The sequence below is a fragment of the Procambarus clarkii genome, chromosome 65 (genome assembly GCF_040958095.1).
Source record: "Procambarus clarkii isolate CNS0578487 chromosome 65, FALCON_Pclarkii_2.0, whole genome shotgun sequence".
NCBI lineage: Eukaryota > Metazoa > Arthropoda > Malacostraca > Decapoda > Cambaridae > Procambarus > Procambarus clarkii.
The window spans coordinates 27,205,895-27,225,283 of NC_091214.1; positions in this window are offsets into that span (position 1 = coordinate 27,205,895).

The following is a 19,389-nucleotide window of genomic DNA, read 5'->3' on the forward strand; positions in this document are numbered from 1 at the left end:
TAGGGGGGGGAGAGAAAAGAATAGCCACGGAAGCAACCTGGACTAGCACCAAGCATCAACTCCTGGAGACAGACACAAAGGGGCGAAAACTGCGAAATTAGAAGTTGGAGGTCAAGGAAATTGGCATAATATCCACGGATGTTCCACTGAAGAATAGACAGACAAAAAGAGAAAGGATAACAGAGAACAAAGAAGATATAAAGGTGAAAATGGAACACAGCACGTTAAAGAAGCACAGGGTCAGGATCAGGGTTAGGGGGCATGGCTAAACTGAGTAAAAATGGAGGGAAAGGAGCGGGAGGACAGACCAGAGGTGGACGAGCAGGGTCTGGAGGAGGAGACAACCGAGAGGGGCAGGCAAGGAGAGCAGGAGGAGGAAGGGCAGAAAGAGGGGAGCGCACCTCAGCAAGGGCAGTAACCGAGACGGAACCGGGGGCCAAAGAAACCTCCACAGTAGGAACAGGGGCTCTACCACCGAAGAAGGAAGGGAAGGAACGATAGATGCAGAGATAGGGGCCGAGGAAGAAAGCGAAACCTTCTTACCAACCGGGAAGGAAGAAGGAGAGGAGCCAGGCTTATGCTTCTGACTCAAAGAGACAGGCGTCCCAGCAGCAATATACTGGGCAACAGACTCCAGCATCTCAATAGGAGAAGAAGAACGAGAGCGAACAACATGACCACCGGGAAAGTGATGGACATCGGCCCACACAATCAGGTGGCCTGGAGAGCTAAGAGACGGAGGAGAACGATGGGAAGGAGGACCAGAGGGAGAGGAGAAAGAAGACACAGGAGACATGACAGACTAGGTAGAAGGAAGAGGACTCCTAGACGGAAAACCAAGAGGGGGACCCTCCGGGACAGAACGGAAAGGAACAGGGGAGGGGGTGGTGGGTGTGTTCGGGTCTAAAGCTTGGAAACGGTTGCGAGACTGAGGAAGGCGGGAAGGACGAGGAGAGGAAGAGCGCACCACGTGAGCGTAGGAGACGCCAACGAAAGGGGAGGATACGGCGAATTTGGCGCCGAGCCTCAAGAAAAGATAAACTGTCCTGGTGCTTCAAGTTGAGGACAGCTGCCTCAAGTTTGTAACGTATACACGTGCGGGAGAAGTTAGGGTGGGCCACACTGCAATTGAGGTAGCGGGCCTGGGGAGAAGTGGACTCCAACTTAGAGTGACTCTCGCCCCCACACATGGGACAGAAAGAGACAGGACTAGAGCAGCGGAGGGCACCATGTCCAAACCTCCAGTACTTATTTCAGAGCTGAGAAGATGGAATATACTCCTGAACGGAGCATCTGGCACCAACAAGAATTGACAGAGGGCAGAAGGGTCCTACCATCAAAGATAATCTTCACAACCCGAAGAGGCAGAAGGCGATGACCACGAGGGGGACGAGTAAACATATCCACCTGGAGGATAGAATGACCCTGGGCCTCGAGGATATGCTTGACATCCTCGTGGCAGTCTTTTAGATTTCTACCACCGGTTGCAACATGGTGCGGGAGGAAAACAATGCCAACACTGGCATTTAACCGAGCGTTCTTGGAGACCCGAACAGGGGTCTCACCAATGCAGGATAAGGTGGCCAAGCATGTGGCTGCATCCTTACGAGCAGCAGCAACGACACGGGTACCAAGACGGGTGGGATTGAAGGTAACAGAGGCATCTACAAGATGCCTATGAAGGGAAAAATCGTCAGGAGGAGTTGAATCTAAAGGATGGAGGTCAAAGTACTTAGTCCACGTAGCAGGACCAAACAAAGCATTGAACGAATTAGTATGGGAAGGGAGCATACGAGAGCTGCCGTGGCGGGGACGGAGGTGAGGGCTTCTAGAGAGAGATGGGTCATAAGGTGCAGTAGTCACAATAAGAGATGGAGCCGTGCAAGAGGACGAGGCAGTCACCACAGCAGGCTTGGGCCTCGACCCAACCACAGAGGAGGGGGAGGAGCAGGGAGGAAGAGCCCAGTCTGGGACTAAACCGGGCCCCGTAGCGGGGGCTACAGAGCCGGTCTTCCAGGACGGTCCGACTCGGGGGCCTGGTCGCCCACTGAGGTGGGCGACCAGGCCCCCGAGTCGGACCGTCCTGGAAGACCGGCTCTGTAGCCCCCGCTACGGGGCCCGGTTTAGTCCCAGACTGGGCTCTTCCTCCCTGCTCCTCCCCCTCCTCTGTGGTTGGGTCGAGGCCCAAGCCTGCTGTGGTGACTGCCTCGTCCTCTTGCACGGCTCCATCTCTTATTGTGACTACTGCACCTTATGACCCATCTCTCTCTAGAAGCCCTCACCTCCGTCCCCGCCACGGCAGCTCTCGTATGCTCCCTTCCCATACTAATTCGTTCAATGCTTTGTTTGGTCCTGCTACGTGGACTAAGTACTTTGACCTCCATCCTTTAGATTCAACTCCTCCTGACGATTTTTCCCTTCATAGGCATCTTGTAGATGCCTCTGTTACCTTCAATCCCACCCGTCTTGGTACCCGTGTCGTTGCTGCTGCTCGTAAGGATGCAGCCACATGCTTGGCCACCTTATCCTGCATTGGTGAGACCCCTGTTCGGGTCTCCAAGAACGCTCGGTTAAATGCCAGTGTTGGCATTGTTTTCCTCCCGCACCATGTTGCAACCGGTGGTAGAAATCTAAAAGACTGCCACGAGGATGTCAAGCATATCCTCGAGGCCCAGGGTCATTCTATCCTCCAGGTGGATATGTTTACTCGTCCCCCTCGTGGTCATCGCCTTCTGCCTCTTCGGGTTGTGAAGATTATCTTTGATGGTAGGACCCTTCTGCCCTCTGTCAATTCTTGTTGGTGCCAGATGCTCCGTTCAGGAGTATATTCCATCTTCTCAGCTCTGAAATAAGTACTGGAGGTTTGGACATGGTGCCCTCCGCTGCTCTAGTCCTGTCTCTTTCTGTCCCATGTGTGGGGGCGAGAGTCACTCTAAGTTGGAGTCCACTTCTCCCCAGGCCCGCTACCTCAATTGCAGTGTGGCCCACCCTAACTTCTCCCGCACGTGTATACGTTACAAACTTGAGGCAGCTGTCCTCAACTTGAAGCACCAGGACAGTTTATCTTTTCTTGAGGCTCGGCGCCAAATTCGCCGTATCCTCCCCTTTCGTTGGCGTCTCCTACGCTCACGTGGTGCGCTCTTCCTCTCCTCGTCCTTCCCGCCTTCCTCAGTCTCGCAACCGTTTCCAAGCTTTAGACCCGAACACACCCACCACCCCCTCCCCTGTTCCTTTCCGTTCTGTCCCGGAGGGTCCCCCTCTTGGTTTTCCGTCTAGGAGTCCTCTTCCTTCTACCTAGTCTGTCATGTCTCCTGTGTCTTCTTTCTCCTCTCCCTCTGGTCCTCCTTCCCATCGTTCTCCTCCGTCTCTTAGCTCTCCAGGCCACCTGATTGTGTGGGCCGATGTCCATCACTTTCCCGGTGGTCATGTTGTTCGCTCTCGTTCTTCTTCTCCTATTGAGATGCTGGAGTCTGTTGCCCAGTATATTGCTGCTGGGACGCCTGTCTCTTTGAGTCAGAAGCATAAGCCTGGCTCCTCTCCTTCTTCCTTCCCGGTTGGTAAGAAGGTTTCGCTTTCTTCCTCGGCCCCTATCTCTGCATCTATCGTTCCTTCCCTTCCTTCTTCGGTGGTAGAGCCCCCTGTTCCTACTGTGGAGGTTTCTTTGGCCCCCGGTTCCGTCTCGGTTACTGCCCTTGCTGAGGTGCGCTCCCCTCTTTCTGCCCTTCCTCCTCCTGCTCTCCTTGCCTGCCCCTCGGTTGTCTCCTCCTCCAGACCCTGCTCGTCCACCTCTGGTCTGTCCTCCCGCTCCTTTCCCTCCATTTTTACTCAGTTTAGCCATGCCCCCTAACCTGATCCTGACCCTGTGCTTCTTTAACGTGCTGTGTTCCATTTTCACCTTTATATCTTCTTTGTTCTCTGTTATCCTTTCTCTTTTTGTCTGTCTATTCTTCAGTGGAACATCCGTGGATATTATGCCAATTTCCTTGACCTCCAACTTCTAATTTCGCAGTTTTCGCCCCTTTGTGTCTGTCTCCAGGAGTTGATGCTTGGTGCTAGTCCAGGTTGCTTCCGTGGCTATTCTTTTCTCTCCCCCCCCCCTATGCTGTTGCAGGGGCTCCTAACTCTTCTGCTCTCTCGATTTGCTCAGTTGTTCCGTTTGTCCCCTTACTTTTTTCATCGCCTCTCCACTGTTCTGCTGCCCGTGTCTTTGTGCGTAAATGGTTCACGGTTTGTTTTATTTATCTGCCCCCACTGTCCTACTTTCTCTTCCCGGTCTTAAACACCTCCTGGACTGCTGGGTGATTTCAATTGTCGTCATGCCCTTTGGGGTGATATGCTGACAAACACCTGAGGACGCCTCCTTGAACCTTTCATCCTCTTCTTCCCTGTCTCTTCTGAATTCTGGTGATCCCACTCATTTGGACTCTCGGACTCGCTCCCTATCCTGTCTCGATCTTTCTCTGTGCTCGTCATCCCTGTACTTAGATTTGGAGTGGCGGGTCCTTAATGACCTCCATGGCAGTGACCATTTTCCCATCCTTTTTACCTTTTTGTCTTTTGCCTCCAACCACTTGGGCTAGACGTAAGAGCGACGGTCTTGCTTTGTGCACGTCAGCATTCAATCCCCGACCGTCCAAGTGGTTGGGCACCATTCCTTCCCCCTGTCCCATCCTAAATCCTTATCCTGATCCCCCTTCGCAGTGTTATATAATCGTAATGGTTTGGCACTTTCCCTTGATAATTCTCTCTCTCTCTCTCTCTCTCTCTCTCTCTCTCTCTCTCTTGTTTTTTTTTTTTTTTTTTTTTTTTTCCCACCCTCCTCTCTCCTTCCCTAGGTGGCGATTGGCCGAGGCTGACTGGTGCCTCTTTACTCTCTCTGCTACTATTTCCGACCTCTCAGTTCCTCCTCTCCCTCATGCCTCCTTCTTTTTCATGACACCGTCATCGAGGCTGCCCTCCATTCTATTCCTCGCTCGGGGAACGCAGAAGTGCGTTTCCTGGTGGAATGTAGACTGTGCTCGGGCTGTTCGCTGTAAGCGTGCAGCCTGGAAGAACGCCCTCACTTGCAGACGGTTGAGTCTTTTATTTAGTTTCGGAAGGCGAGTGCGGTGGCCTGTAGGACCATCAGTACGGCTAAACTTGCATGCTGGATGTCTTATGTCTCCACCGTTACGTCCGAAACTCCTCTGCCACTGGTCTGGAAGCATATCTGCAAGATAGCGGGTAAGTTTGTTCCCAATGTCTCGCCGGTCCTTTGCCTCCATAATGCTCTTGTGGCGGACCCGTTGCAGGTCGCGACTGAACTGGGTTCCCACTTTTCATCTGTTAGCTCTGGTTCTCATCTTCCCCAATCCTTCCTTCGTACGCCTCTTCTTGAATCTCGTCCTTTAGATTTATGTACCCATTTTTGCCTTCCCTATAACGATCCCTTCTCTCTGAGCTTCAGTCTGCCCTGGCCCTCAGCGGTTCTATGGCGGCAGGCTTCGATGGCATTCATTATGAGATGCTTCGCTATTTCTCTCCATGCACGTCTCGGTGCTTACCGAGTCTGTACAATCGGGTCTGGGAGTCATCGTCAGTCCCTGAGGACTGGCTCGATGCTGTTGTCCTCCCTATTTGGAAACCAGGGTCTCACGGGTCATCCCCTAAGGACTTTCGCTCTAACGAGTTGTCTGCAAGCTCTTTGAACGTATGGTTAACGTTTGTTTGATGTGGTTCTTAGAACACTATCACCACCTCTCCCCTTCTCAATTAGCTTTTCGCAAGTGCCGCAGCACAACAGATGTCCTGGTGAACTTGGAGGTCTATATTTGTACTGCTTCTGCTGCGAAGACCTCCGTTGTTGCCGTCCTTTTTGACCTGGAAAAAGCTTACGACACTACCTTGCGGTCTCATATTCTGTTCCAACTTCATTCTTTTGGCCTTCATAGGAATCTCCCTCTCTTCCTCCAAAGTTTCCTTTCTTGTCGTTCCTTTCGTGTGAGGCTCGGTACCACTCTCTCTGCCCCTTTTCGGCAGTATGAGGGTGTAGAGTTCTGAGAACTACTTTTTCTAGTTGCCCTCAAGGGTCGTCTTTCCTCTCTCCCTTCTGGCGTCTTCTCCACTCTCTATGTTGACGATCTTACCCTTTGCTGTCAGGGTGATGATTTGCCTCTCCTTCAACGCCGGATTCAACTTGCGATTGATGTCTTGGGCCACCGATCATAGCTTCAGGTTCTCTGCGTCTAAGACTTGTGCTATGACTTTTACGTGGAAGCATGTCGTTCTTCGTCCCTCTTTGTCGCTTTATGGTTATCCCATTGTGTACAGGGATTCCGCTAAGCTTTTGGGGTGGATCTTTGACACTCGTTTGTTTTGGTCGCTCCATATCTCTTACCTCCGAGTTGAATGCTCTAAGGCCCTTAATCTACTTAAGGTTTTGTCCCATATTTCTTGGGGAGCGGATAGGCGCACGCTCCTCTATTTGCACTCCTCTCTCATCCTGTCTAAACTCAATTATGGTTGCCCTGCATACTCTTCTGCTTCTTCTACTCTTCGCCGTCTTGATGCTTTGCACCATACTGGGTTGTCTTGGCTCTGTCGTGCTTTAACTTTTACCCCTCCTATGGTTCCTGTTCCTCTTCATAGCCAACCTCTTTCTGTCCGAAATATCTCGCTTACAGGATTCTCTTTCCGTTCGTATTTCTAATGTTTCTCCTTGTATTGTTCCATCCATGCCCCCGTGGAGAGTCCACCTTCCAAAGTTTTATACATCCTTGACCCGCATCACTAAAGCTTTTACCCCTCCTACAGTTCTGAAACGCCTTTTCCTTGAGCACTTATCTTCACACTCCCACGTTGTTTCCATCTTCACCGATGGGTCTAAGTCTGCGAACAGTGTAGGTTACTTTGTTGTTTTTCCTGACTGCACTTGTATGTGTCGCCTCCCTTCGGAGGCTAGCTTCTTCACAGCAGAATTTTATGCTATTCTCTATGCTCTCCGTCTCTTGCTTTCTCAATGTCAATCCTCCTTTGTGGTTGTAGTTGACTCTCATAGGGTCCTGATGGATCTAGGATCCTTTAATCCTGTCCATCCAGTGGCCATAAAGTTTGAACATTTGCTGTTTTTTTCACTAGTGAATTTAAATCAGAGTTTTGCTGGGTTTCCAGCCATATTGGTGCTTCTTTAAATGAGCGTTCGGATGCTGCCGCTAGGGAAGCTATCCGTTCTTGTCCCATCTACCGTAAAGGTATTCCTTATTCCGACTTTTATCCAGTTATTCATTCCTCCATCCTTGCCCGTTGGCAGAGTTGTTCTTGTGTAGCTGGTAACAACCTACGTACTCTCAAACGTAGTGTGTCCCCCGTGGCCTTCCTCCTGCCACCGTAACCGGCAGTGGGAAATTGCTCTAGCAAAGCTGCGGATTGGCCAAACTCGCTTAACTCAGTCACTTAATGGAGTGCTGCCCTTCTCCTTATTGTCCAGATTGCGTTGTCCCTCTTACAGTTGTGCATATCCTTGTTGAATGTCCTCACTCCCAGGACGAGCGTGTGTCTTGCTTTCCGATCGTACCTCACGGTCACTTCTCCCTCGATCGAATTCTTGGTGACTCGGATACTTTTGATATCGTTCGCCTTATGCATTTCTGTTCTCGTATTGGCAATCTTGGTGATATTTAGTGTCTTCTGATTATTTCGCACTTAGATGATGCTATATAGCCTTCGTGGTTTGGTGCCTTCTTTTGATAATTACTTACTTTATTATAAAAACTATAATGTTCTCTCCTGGGCCACGAGCTAGTTATAAAGTGTATGTGTGCGCAGCGCCGCTGCTCAAGATTGCTATAGGAGTGTAGCACACTTGGACGAAGATGCACATCTGCACGCAGTGTTGACGCTGCTGTTGACAACTCCTGCCGAGTTGGGTGCTGGCAATATGCAGTCGATGAATGAGGTCACCACGTGTGACCAACTGTGTCCAACACGGCTCGGCATGCTATCATCGGCGTCCTCGACGATCTGCTTGAAGAACATCTTGGTTGCGTACCTAACTAACATTTATGTACAGGAGTATTTACCTATAGTGGACATAAACAAGCTTTGAAACATTCAACACTGTCCCGGACATGCATAAACACAGAGTATATTGCATAATATAATTCTAAAACTAAGCTATCCATGGAGCATAATGAATAACTAGCTAAATGTCTGCATACTGGAGGCAGGAGGTCCATCAGCAGGTAGAGGCAGAGTAGTCATAGGATGTAGAGGCAGTGGACCAGAAGTAATCGCAAGGATTATGATGCTTCGCCGGTGTTACATGTTGAGAAGTGTTATGGTATCTACCGCTTTGCCGGAGTATGGCATGGCGATTTCTGCGCCATCTATGGGTGTGTATTCTAACTCCCAGGTATTGGGTGTAACACAGACAACGCCATCTGTTGGTGGTGGCATGGCATTAGTGAAAGGCTCCGGTTTCCTGTCACAGTCAGAATGTGAGGTCGATGATGACCTCTTGTGGGTGGCATAATGATGTCAATGCCATCTAGGTTGGGCTACAAGTTATAATTTCAATTCCTCGGTGGATGGGCGTTATCCTACGGTCACCCAGTATACTGTCTGTCTAGTTTATGACGTTTTATGTTCATGGAGGTGACATAAGGAGGCGATTGGGCTGAGGATGGCAGTTCACCATAGGCAGTCCAAGAACTCTTGACTTAGTCCTGTGAGAAGACAAAGTGGCCGCCGTCGGTTATAGCAGTGTGTTAGCTGCTGGTTTATGCAGTGCTGGATTGGCCGACGTACCCGGGATTGGCCAGGAAGAGTTACGTGACGACAGTGGTGCGTCTGTTGAGAAGTGCTGCTAGTGAGTTGCTAGAGACTTCTGCCAGGGTGCTAGCTACCCCTGTATGTGATTGTTTGAGACCCCTGTCACCATGTTGCTGAAACCCTCTGCCAGTGTGTATCTGGAGAGTGGAGGTTGGGGGGGGGGGGGTATTGGCACATTGTGACGATACAGTGTGAGTGGACTGGCCCATGTTGAAGGTGAACTCACCATGTTTACCATTAGGGGTGGACGACGTGAACCTGGAAAGTGGATTCACCGGGATGTGATGAACACTGCCAATATATTGTCCTGAGTGAAAGCGACACTTTGTAAATATGTGTAGTAATACTTACTATATATATATATATATATATATATATATATATATATTATATATATATTATATATATATATATATATATATATATATATATATATATATATATATATATATATGTGTGTGTGTGTGTATAGTGGTGAAGGTGTAATTGTGTATTGTTTATTCCCCCCCCCCTTTATTCTTTGCACTAATACTTAACACAACTAGTTCTTGAAAGCTTACCACCGACTTGGAGTTGGATATAGAAGAAGAGGTTATAAGATACATTAACAGCAAGAACCAGGTTACTGGACCAAAGTGGCTGTAACAAGTAGATTAGAAAACGGTAGACACTAACATAGATACGATATAGTTCATAGTGTAAGTGACATTCTGCTAAAATATGGAGCGCAGGGATTTAACAGGACTTAACAGTGAATGTAAGAGACGTGATAAGATTGAAACTATGAACTAATGTTAACTGTGTAGGTATCATATTATATATTTAGGGCAAAGGAAAGAGAGCAGATGTATAAAAACTAGAGAGAGGCATTAATCTGTGTCATTTTCTCAGGAAATCTCAACAAATATGCTGTGGGAATGTTACTTAAGTGTCTAACACACACAATGGTTGGGTACTGCATCAGGCCGAGCTCTCTTGGAAAAATATTAACTAGAGCGAGTGGAAAGGGTAGAAGGTAGTAGGCTTAAGTTGGTTACTTAGTTTTAAAATGATAAGCATTACCCTTACAGCTAGATATAAACACTAAGAATGTTAGGTGCTAGTTCTTCACGAACGTAGTTATCCTCTGCTACATGCTGACAGTCAGGAAGTGGCGAGCTGATATAACGCATCCATTGTCCTTAACAGACTGGAACACCAGTCACACGAGCGTGTATCATCAGACTGTTGTGGTGTACTGTCGATATAACGGGTCTGGACCGAAGGTTGTGCGAGTACCAGGTGATGCGGTACCAGTCTTGGTGTCTGCGACAGGAGTGGGTGTCATTGGTAGGGTCAGTCATCACGTTGTCAGTTACAGGTGCTGGGTTGTCATTGTCAACAGTCAGTCGGGGCTAATTTCATGTGATTGAGATTATCATTTACTTGTTCACCTATAGCTAGGTTTCCAGCTTGTACTTTTTTTTCAGGGATATTCCTCTGGCTGGCCCATTGTGCGGGCCCTAAGCCTCTGGCTGGCCCACTGTGCGGGCCCTAAGTCTCTGGCTGGCCCACTGTGCGGGCCCTAAGTCTCTGGCTGGCCCACTGTGCGGGCCCTAAACCTCTGGCTGGCCCACTGTGCGGGCCCTAAGCCTCTGGCTGGCCCACTGTGCGGGCCCTAAGCCTCTGGCTGGCCCACTGTGCGGGCCCTAAGCCTCTGGCTGGCCCACTGTGCGGGCCCTAAGCCTCTGGCTGGCCCACTGTGCGGGCCCTAAGCCTCTGGCTGGCCCACTGTGCGGGCCCTAAGCCTCTGGCTGGCCCACTGTGCGGGCCCTAAACCTCTGGCTGGCCCACTGTGCGGGCCCTAAGCCTCTGGCTGGCCCACTGTGCGGGCCCTAAGCCTCTGGCTGGCCCACTGTGCAGGCCCTAAGCCTCTGGCTGGCCCACTGTGCGGGCCCTAAGCCTCTGGCTGGCCCACTGTGCGGGCCCTAAGCCTCTGGCTGGCCCACTGTGCGGGCCCTAAGCCTCTGGCTGGCCCACTGTGCGGGCCCTAAACCTCTGGCTGGCCCACTGCTCGGGCTGTTGGATTTCTGGGGCTTGACTCATATATTCAATTATTTGCTTATTTTATTTAATAAATCGAAGGAGCACCCACTTTTGAGAAAAGAGGGAAAACGAAAAAAGTGATCATTAGAATGACACTAGAGAACCAGTGTCTATGGATAGTAATTAAAAGAAGAATCACTTGAAAATAATGAATAGACTGTATTATTAATTAATTAAAGTCAAAGCCTCAAATATCAACATGGGGGGGGGTATTTCTAGAAGTTCAAATATATCTAGAACCAGTGTGGTTCGTCACTAGTTCATTGTAACATGGTAAATCTAAACTACAATAGATTCAAAGATATGATAACCCAAATTATGAATATTAAAGATTATGAATTACTGAGCAACAGTCAGAACAAAAAACATTAATTACCAAATCATCATTTCTGGCAATATTTTATTCAATGTAAAGATCCTATATGAATTATATGGAAATCAGTAATAATATTAGATAAATTTGGACGAAATAGAGGTTTTAGCTTTAAGACGATTTTTAAACGCCATTTCATCATTCGTCCTCGTGGTCACAGGATCCCAATAAAGAAAGAACCCGAGGTGAATATCACGAATGATGAGAAACAACTTGTCGACTCCTCGTATACACGCTGAAATCAGAGAAATTTAAGTAGCATTTGATTAGGCTACGATTTATTTCAAATATTCATGAAAATGGAGAAATTGTTGAAATTCAACTAACGTTGTGTATTAGGTATCTTTGCTGTATAACAACAGATTACTCAAATATACAATCTAGGATGATGCATCAAAAGAAATGGTATACTTAACATGAACGTATCAAATACTGAGGTCTGCCGAAACCGCGTCAGTCAGTCCCAGGCGTCCACTGCTGTATACGTGTAATTACGGGTCGTGGCTTCAATTGTTGACGCGTTATTAACTGGCCGGGCACTATAGAACACGTGAATAAGTAATAGTTAACTGTTAACCGGGTATCAACGTAATTCTTGTCGATAAAAACTCCCCAGTTACTACCACGTGTCTCGCCACTCTTCACGCCAGGGATGCCTCGTGTACAATGGCGTCTCCGCCTTCCCTCAACCCATCTCTCGCATTCACCACAGAAATTATTAATCACGAATAATTCTTTTCTGCACAATTATGGATGTAATACATTAATGAGAACTGGGTTGCAATTATAGGGACTTAAATATTATCATATTCTCGTTTAATGGTCTTAAACGAGAAATGGAGATGATTTTATTCTCCATAGCATTCGTACGTAACAGATAAAACTGCTACTTGATAACAATTTCAGTTAATAACTCTCGGTTTTAGATTATCGGGAGTCATATTATCCGTAGGTAGTTATTACACGGAATACTGATAATTTTAGAGAACCACATTCAATTCTCTAACACATTGGTAATATACGTGTCTATCTAGACATTATCTGACGCAATGTTGCTACTCGATTTCATGAGAATTCTAGCACTAATACGCAGATGAAATGGTTTAATTTATGTTTACACTACCGCTAGTGAGATTAATAACTACTGTAGTTAGTATATAATGATGATGTATTATAATATAATAGTAGTTTATTAGTGTTGGAAATTTCCAACACGGGCCCTAAGCCTCTGGCTGGCCCACTGTGCGGGCCCTAAGCCTCTTGCTGGCCCACTGTGTGGGCCCTAAGCCTCTGGCTGGCCCACTGTGCGGGCCCTAAGCCTCTGGCTGGCCCACTGTGCGGGCCCTAAGCCTCTGGCTGGCCCACTATGCGGGCCCTAAGCCTCTGGCTGGCCCACTGTGCGGGCCCTAAGCCTCTGGCTGGCCCACTGTGCGGGCCCTAAGCCTCTGGCTGGCCCACTGTGCGGGCCCTAAGCCTCTGGCTGGCCCACTGTGCGGGCCCTAAGCCTCTGGCTGGCCCACTATGCGGGCCCTAAGCCTCTGGCTGGCCCACTGTGCGGGCCCTAAGCCTCTGGCTGGCCCACTATGTGTTGCTTGTTTCTGTTTTACTTGGGTGGAGTATGAGTATTTATGACGTATGGTCGCTTCAGTAAGATTTTGCCATATGTGTTTAACAACAACTTCTGCTCTGTTGAATCTAAGCTGAAATCATAATGGGTTTGTAACTGTGCACTGTGTTAGATAATGTTCCAGTGGTCTGTTGTGGTTGTAACTGTGCAACTGTGCACTGTGTTAGATAATGTTCCAGTGGTCTGTCGGGCATTTCTCCACAGTGCTGACATAGCTTGTATTTGTTCCCTGCAGTTTGCTCCAGAACTCTGTAAGGTCCTAGAAACTTCTGTCAGCTTGTACATGGGACCATCTCTTCGCTAGTTGAGGATCATTTCTAAACATCCCGGTCCAATTGTTGTAAGTTTAGCAAGAGCGTTTTGTAATCCAGTGAAATCGTCAGTAGCTTTAGATAGATGTTCCTCGACTCTCTGGAACACCAATTGAGTGTCTCTTTGTTTGGCTGTATTAACATAATCATCATAGTTTTTTTTTTTTTTTTGAGATATATACAAGAGTTGTTACATTCTTGTACAGCCACTAGTATGCGTAGCGTTTCGGGCAAGTCCTTAATCCTATGGTCCCTGGAATACGATCCCCTGCCGCGAAGAATCGTTTTTTCATCCAAGTACACATTTTACTGTTGCGTTAAACAGAGGCTACAGTTAAGGAATTGCGCCCAGTAAATCCTCCCCGGCCAGGATACGAACCCATGACATAGCGCTCGCGGAACGCCAGGCGAGTGTCTTACCACTACACCACGGAGACTGCCACGGAGTTTTAGAGTGGCACAGGCGGCGAGGATATGAGAGCATTAGGGAATCTCATGTCTGTCCCCAAAATCACAAAGTGAGGTGTAGCTCCTAGTGAGGAGTTGACCGAGGAGTGTATCGAGCTCTGGACGATTGTCATAAGTTTTCATCTTATTTGTGACTGTCCCAGTTGACTGTTACTGAGTGCGTCAAGTACTTTGTCATTTGTTCTTTCAGCAAGGCTGTTGATAGAGGTTAATAAGGCTTTATATTGCCCTTTTTGATGTTGTACAGTGTAGCTAGTTGTTCCAGAACAGAATTATTGAATTCGGGCCGTTGTCAGAAAGTATAACGCTAGGTGGACCATACCTGCAAATTATCATGAAATGCACTATCTCTTATTTCTGCAGTTTTGTTTGGAATTGGAACCAGTTCACAGTATCCAGAGAACTTATCTACCATAACAAAGATATGTTTATTACCTCTAGAACTTTCAGCAACGTTCGTTAGCAAGTCCATAAAAACACGGTGCCAAGGTGCATTAGTCGTACGGTACGTCTGAATCGGGTTCGGGCCAGCAACATGGCCTTTGAGCTAGGCAGGTTAGACATTGATCCACGTAATGTTCAATGTGTTCTGCCATTTTGGGACAGTAGTACTTAAGACGAGCCTGCTTTATGGAGCGGTCCTTCCCAGGATGCACACTGTGTGGGGCGCCATGGACAAGTTTCAACACGGTAGGCACTATCAAAGTAGGAATAACAAGTTGATGTATCATTCTGGCAGGAGAGTCAAGCATAACCTTGCGGTAGAGCACGTGATTTAAGAGTACTAGTTCCTTGAGCAGCACAAGTGGCTTGACTGTAAGAGTCGTGTTCGAGTTCATTAGAAAGCTTATGATCGGTGGCTAGATTGGATCTTGTTGTTGTTCTATTTCTACATCTTGCAGGTCTGATGAAGGGTACTCAACGTGAACAGGAGCGACGTAGCAGGAGAGGGCATCGACAACTACATTATGTCTGCCAGGTAACTGTCCAAACGTGGGTAGGAACTCTTGTATTTTAGTTCTTTGAACAAGGGAATAATGCCTATTCTTGTCTATTCTTTGAACAACGGGATAATGGCTTGGTGGTCCGTCAGTACATGAATAGGATAGTTGTAGATGATGTCTGACATGTTTGAGAGCCCACACTACAGCTAAAGCTTCACGTTTTGTTGTTGAGTAATTCTTTTCTGCTTTGGAGAGGACTTGGCTTGCATATGCAATGGCATGTTCTTTTCTGTCACTAGTTTGTGATAGTATGGCTCCTAACCCAATATTACTGGCGCCGGTGACTAAGTCAAACGATTTGGAGAAGTTTGGGAACTTAAGAATGGGAGCAGATATCGACGTCTCTTTAAGAGTTTTAAATGATTTCTCCTGATCAGCTGCCCACGTGAACGGGACGTCTTTCTTAAAGAGGTGAGTGAAAGGAGATGCCATCACTGATTAGCCAGCGATGAAATGGTGGTAGAACCCTGCTAGGCCTATGAACTTTTGTACAGCTTCAACATTATGAGAACATAAGAACATTAGAACAAAGGTAATGGCAGAAGGCCTATTAGCCCAACATTTGTACATTTGCCGATATAATAATAATAATAATAATAATAATAATAATAATAATTTATTCAGGAAAAGTACATACATAGTTGCAGAGTTACAGTACAAACATTGTTTGATTTAAAGATAGAGGTAGTACATAAAATACCTAAAGTCACTAGTACGCATAGTGTTTCGGGCAGCAGGAAGGCCGTAGCGCTGTTTGCCATCCACGAGTCAGTGTCCGTCAGTGTTGTGACTGTCAGTTGTCGCGAACCTAACATGGGCAGTAGGACGGGTTGCTGGAACACGTGTAGGGGCTCGGTCGGCGCTGGTTAGGGGTTACAGCATGTGGTTGTTATGGACAGGAGGAGCAGGGCTATAGCGGTTAGCTTGGTGAGGAGGAGCAGAGCTATAGCAGTTAGCAAGGTGGTTAGTGGCGCAGCGAACACGACAATCGACAGTCATGACCAGGGAGCTGGTGGTAAGTGCAGAATAGTGCACGAGCAGTTCAGCAATCAGACGTGTCATATCCAAGTCTGCAGTGATATGTGCAATAAGGACGGTTGTGATAGATAGTTTGGCCTGCATTGTTATGTCTGGCATGCTATTGGTAATGAGTGTTGTTTGATGTGCATTCTGCCTTACGGTAGCCTGGTTTGCCACAGTTAAAGCATTCTGGCATTCGCGGGCGCGGAGGATACTGAGGAGAGTTAGCCCTGAAGTATGACCTGGGGCCATATGAGTGTGGAGGAGACCTAGCATGAGTCTGAACGTTACTTGGAAAAGATCGTGAGACAACGTTGTCAGTTATGGGGATTGTTTGTACAAAAGACGGCCGAGTGCTGGGCAGAGTGCCGGCTCTGTTATCTTTCAGTGGAATCTACCATCTCATCCATTAATTCCCAACTTGTGCTGTCTGGAACAAATTCCTTAGCTTCTATGTCCTTCAGTATGGCCTCGGGGGCATGATGCTGCGTGACACCAAACGTCAGTAGTCTATACAGACTGTCTATGGTGAGGCTTCCCATCTAGAACCCGTCAAAGCTGATTTCAGCGAGCTATATAGCTTATCAGGCATCTGCCGAAACCTTTGCGTGTATCATCAGGGCGCATTACTGCATTAGCTATTTGGCGAGTAATGACAAAGGGGTCACGATCGACAGCTGGTGAATATCTCTTAAGATTTTTTAATTCGTCCCACTTCAGTTTTCTTTAAATCGTATGATTCTGCCACGAGATATGCATCACCGGTTTTACGCACAGGCACTGTGTAAAACCGGGCAGCCAGGCAGAGGCAGTGAGTAGTGATGTCTCTCACAACACGCTGATGTCACTAGCGAGGTCACACACAGCGAGCTGTTTTGTTGCTGGCTGCTGTGCTGCAGCTGCTGTGGTTGTACCTGATAGCTGGGCCGGGAGCTGGAGAACGTCAGATGAATCCCACCGCTGCCACCAGTATTAACAGCTGTTTTGGTTGTAGTTCTAGCTTTCTTGGTAGCGGGAAGGAACGGAGTACCAAATGCTTGTGGCTTTTTTTTCTTTATTATAAATGCTATGATATTCTCTGCTGGGCCACGAGCTAGCTATATAGTGTGCGCTGCGCCGCTACTCAAGATCGTCTGCCTGTAGGAGTGTAGTCACACGTGGACGAAGATGCACATCTGTGCGCAGTGTTGACAACTCCCGCTGAGTTGAGTGCTGGCAAAATGCAGTCGATGATTGAGGTCACCACGTGTGTGACCACGTGCGTCCAACAGATCAGCAGGGGTGGAGGCCAGCAGAGGGAAGGGAAGACCAGTAAGGAAGGGGGAGACCAGCAGGGAAGGGAAGACCAGCAGGGAAGGGGGAGACCAGTAGGGAAGGGGAAGACCAGCAGGTGGACCATAATAAATGGTCTCACAACTAAGGCTATAATATTAATCTGGCTTCTACCTGACTTGCTAATTACTGTGAACTCTGGTGAGGGTCAGTGAGTGTTAGTCCAGTGGCCCGTGTAGTTCGGTAGTTTGTTCAGCCATTCTCTCAACATCAGAATAATTGTTAGCAAGAGAACGAGGTTCAGGAAGTGTGGGTGTAATGGTGCTGAGGGAGAATAGTGTTGTTGTTTGAATGTTTCCAGAGATATGAACAATAAACATATTTAGTATTACTGGGATTACTATTGTTATTACGACATCTCTACTGCCTCTCCTATCATTCTCTCCCTTTATCCCACTCCTCTCTCTCAGTATGTGTCATGTATACCGCTATGTATCATGGATCACAATGTATCATGTAGTGAGAGACTTGTTGGGGAGTATGGTGGTTGGGGACCCAGTCTTAATGTTCTCATTATCACATTTTCTAAACAATGATAAAGAAAATTATTTCTGGAATTTTTTAGATATCATTGCACAATGTTTTATCACACTGTAAGATTTTTTAAAGAAGGTTTTACAAGTCCTGCTGGTGTGAGAGTCGCCAGGCAGGTCACATGGGTCCATATTGTACTGCGTAATGTCGAACTCATTTGACTTGTGCCGATCCAGACTCGGCCATGTCAGGCACATACCCAACAGTAACTAATAAAGAAAAGGTTGAAACCAGGCACATGTATCTAGTCTTTAACCTTGGACAGACAGACATTCTGATATAAAGATTCAATAGAAAATATTACTGATATGAAAATCACAATTTCCCTAATGTCTTGATATAAGCTATATTAATGTTTTCAGGTATACAGGCTTAACTAAGATGGTTACTCGTAGCATGGGTTCTATATAACCCAGGATAAGGAGTGATGTTGTCACAGGGGGTCCTATATAACCCAGGATAAGGAGTGATGTTGTCACAGGGGGTCCTATATAACCCAGGGTGAGGGCCGGGTGGTGGTGTCACAGGGGGTTCTATATAACCCAGGATAAGGAGTGATGTTGTCACAGGGGGTCCTATATAACCCAGGATGAGGGCCGGGGTGGTGGTGTCACACGGGGTCCTATATAACCCAGGGTGAGGGCGTGTTGTTGTCACAGAGGGGTTCTATATAACCCAGGATAAGGGGTGAGGTTGTCACAGGGGGGTTCTATATAACCCAGGATAAGGGGTGATGTTGTCACAGGGGGTTCTATATAACCCAGGATAAGGGGTGATGTTGTCACAGGGGGTTCTATATAACCCAGGATAAGGAGTGATGTTGTCACAGGGGGTTCTATATAACCCAGGATAAGGAGTGATGTTGTCACAGGGGGTTCTATATAACCCAGGATAAGGAGTGATGTTGTCACAGGGGGTTCTATATAACCCAGGATAAGGAGTGATGTTGTCACAGGGGGTTCTATATAACCCAGGATAAGGAGTGATGTTGTCACAGGGGGTTCTATATAACCCAGGATAAGGAGTGATGTTGTCACAGGGGGTTCTATATAACCCAGGATAAGGAGTGATGTTGTCACAGGGGGTTCTATATAACCCAGGATAAGGAGTGATGTTGTCACAGGGGGTCCTATATAACCCAGGATGAGGGCGTGTTGTTGTCACAGAGGGGTCCTATATAACCCAGGGTGAGGGCGTGCTGTTGTCACAGAGGGGGTCCTATATAACCCAGGGTAAGGGGTGAGGTTGTCACAGGGGGGTCCTATATAACCCAGGATGAGGGCCGGGGTGGTGGTGTCACAGGGGGTCCTATATAACCCAGGGTGAGGGCGTGTTGTTGTCACAGAGGGGTCCTATATAACCCAGGGTGAGGGCGTGCTGTTGTCACAGAGGGGGTCCTATATAACCCAGGGTAAGGGGTGAGGTTGTCACAGGGGGGTCCTATATAACCAGAATAAGGGCGTGAAGTTGTCACAGGGGGTCCTATATAACCCAGGGTGAGGGCGTGTTGTTGTCACAGAGGGGTCCTATATAACCCAGGGTGAGGGCGTGTTGTTGTCACAGAGGGGTCCTATATAACCCAGGGTAAGGGGTGAGGTTGTCACAGGGGGTCCTATATAACCCAGAATAAGGGCGTGAAGTTGTCACAGGGGGGTCCTATATAACCCAGGGTGAGGTTGTCACAGGGGGTCCTATATAACCCAGGGTGAGGGCGTGAGGTTGTCACAGGGGATCCTATATATTCCAGGGTGAGGTTGTCACAGGGAGGTCCTATATAACCCAGGGTAAGGGCGTGAGGTTGTCACGGGGGGTCCTATATAACACAGG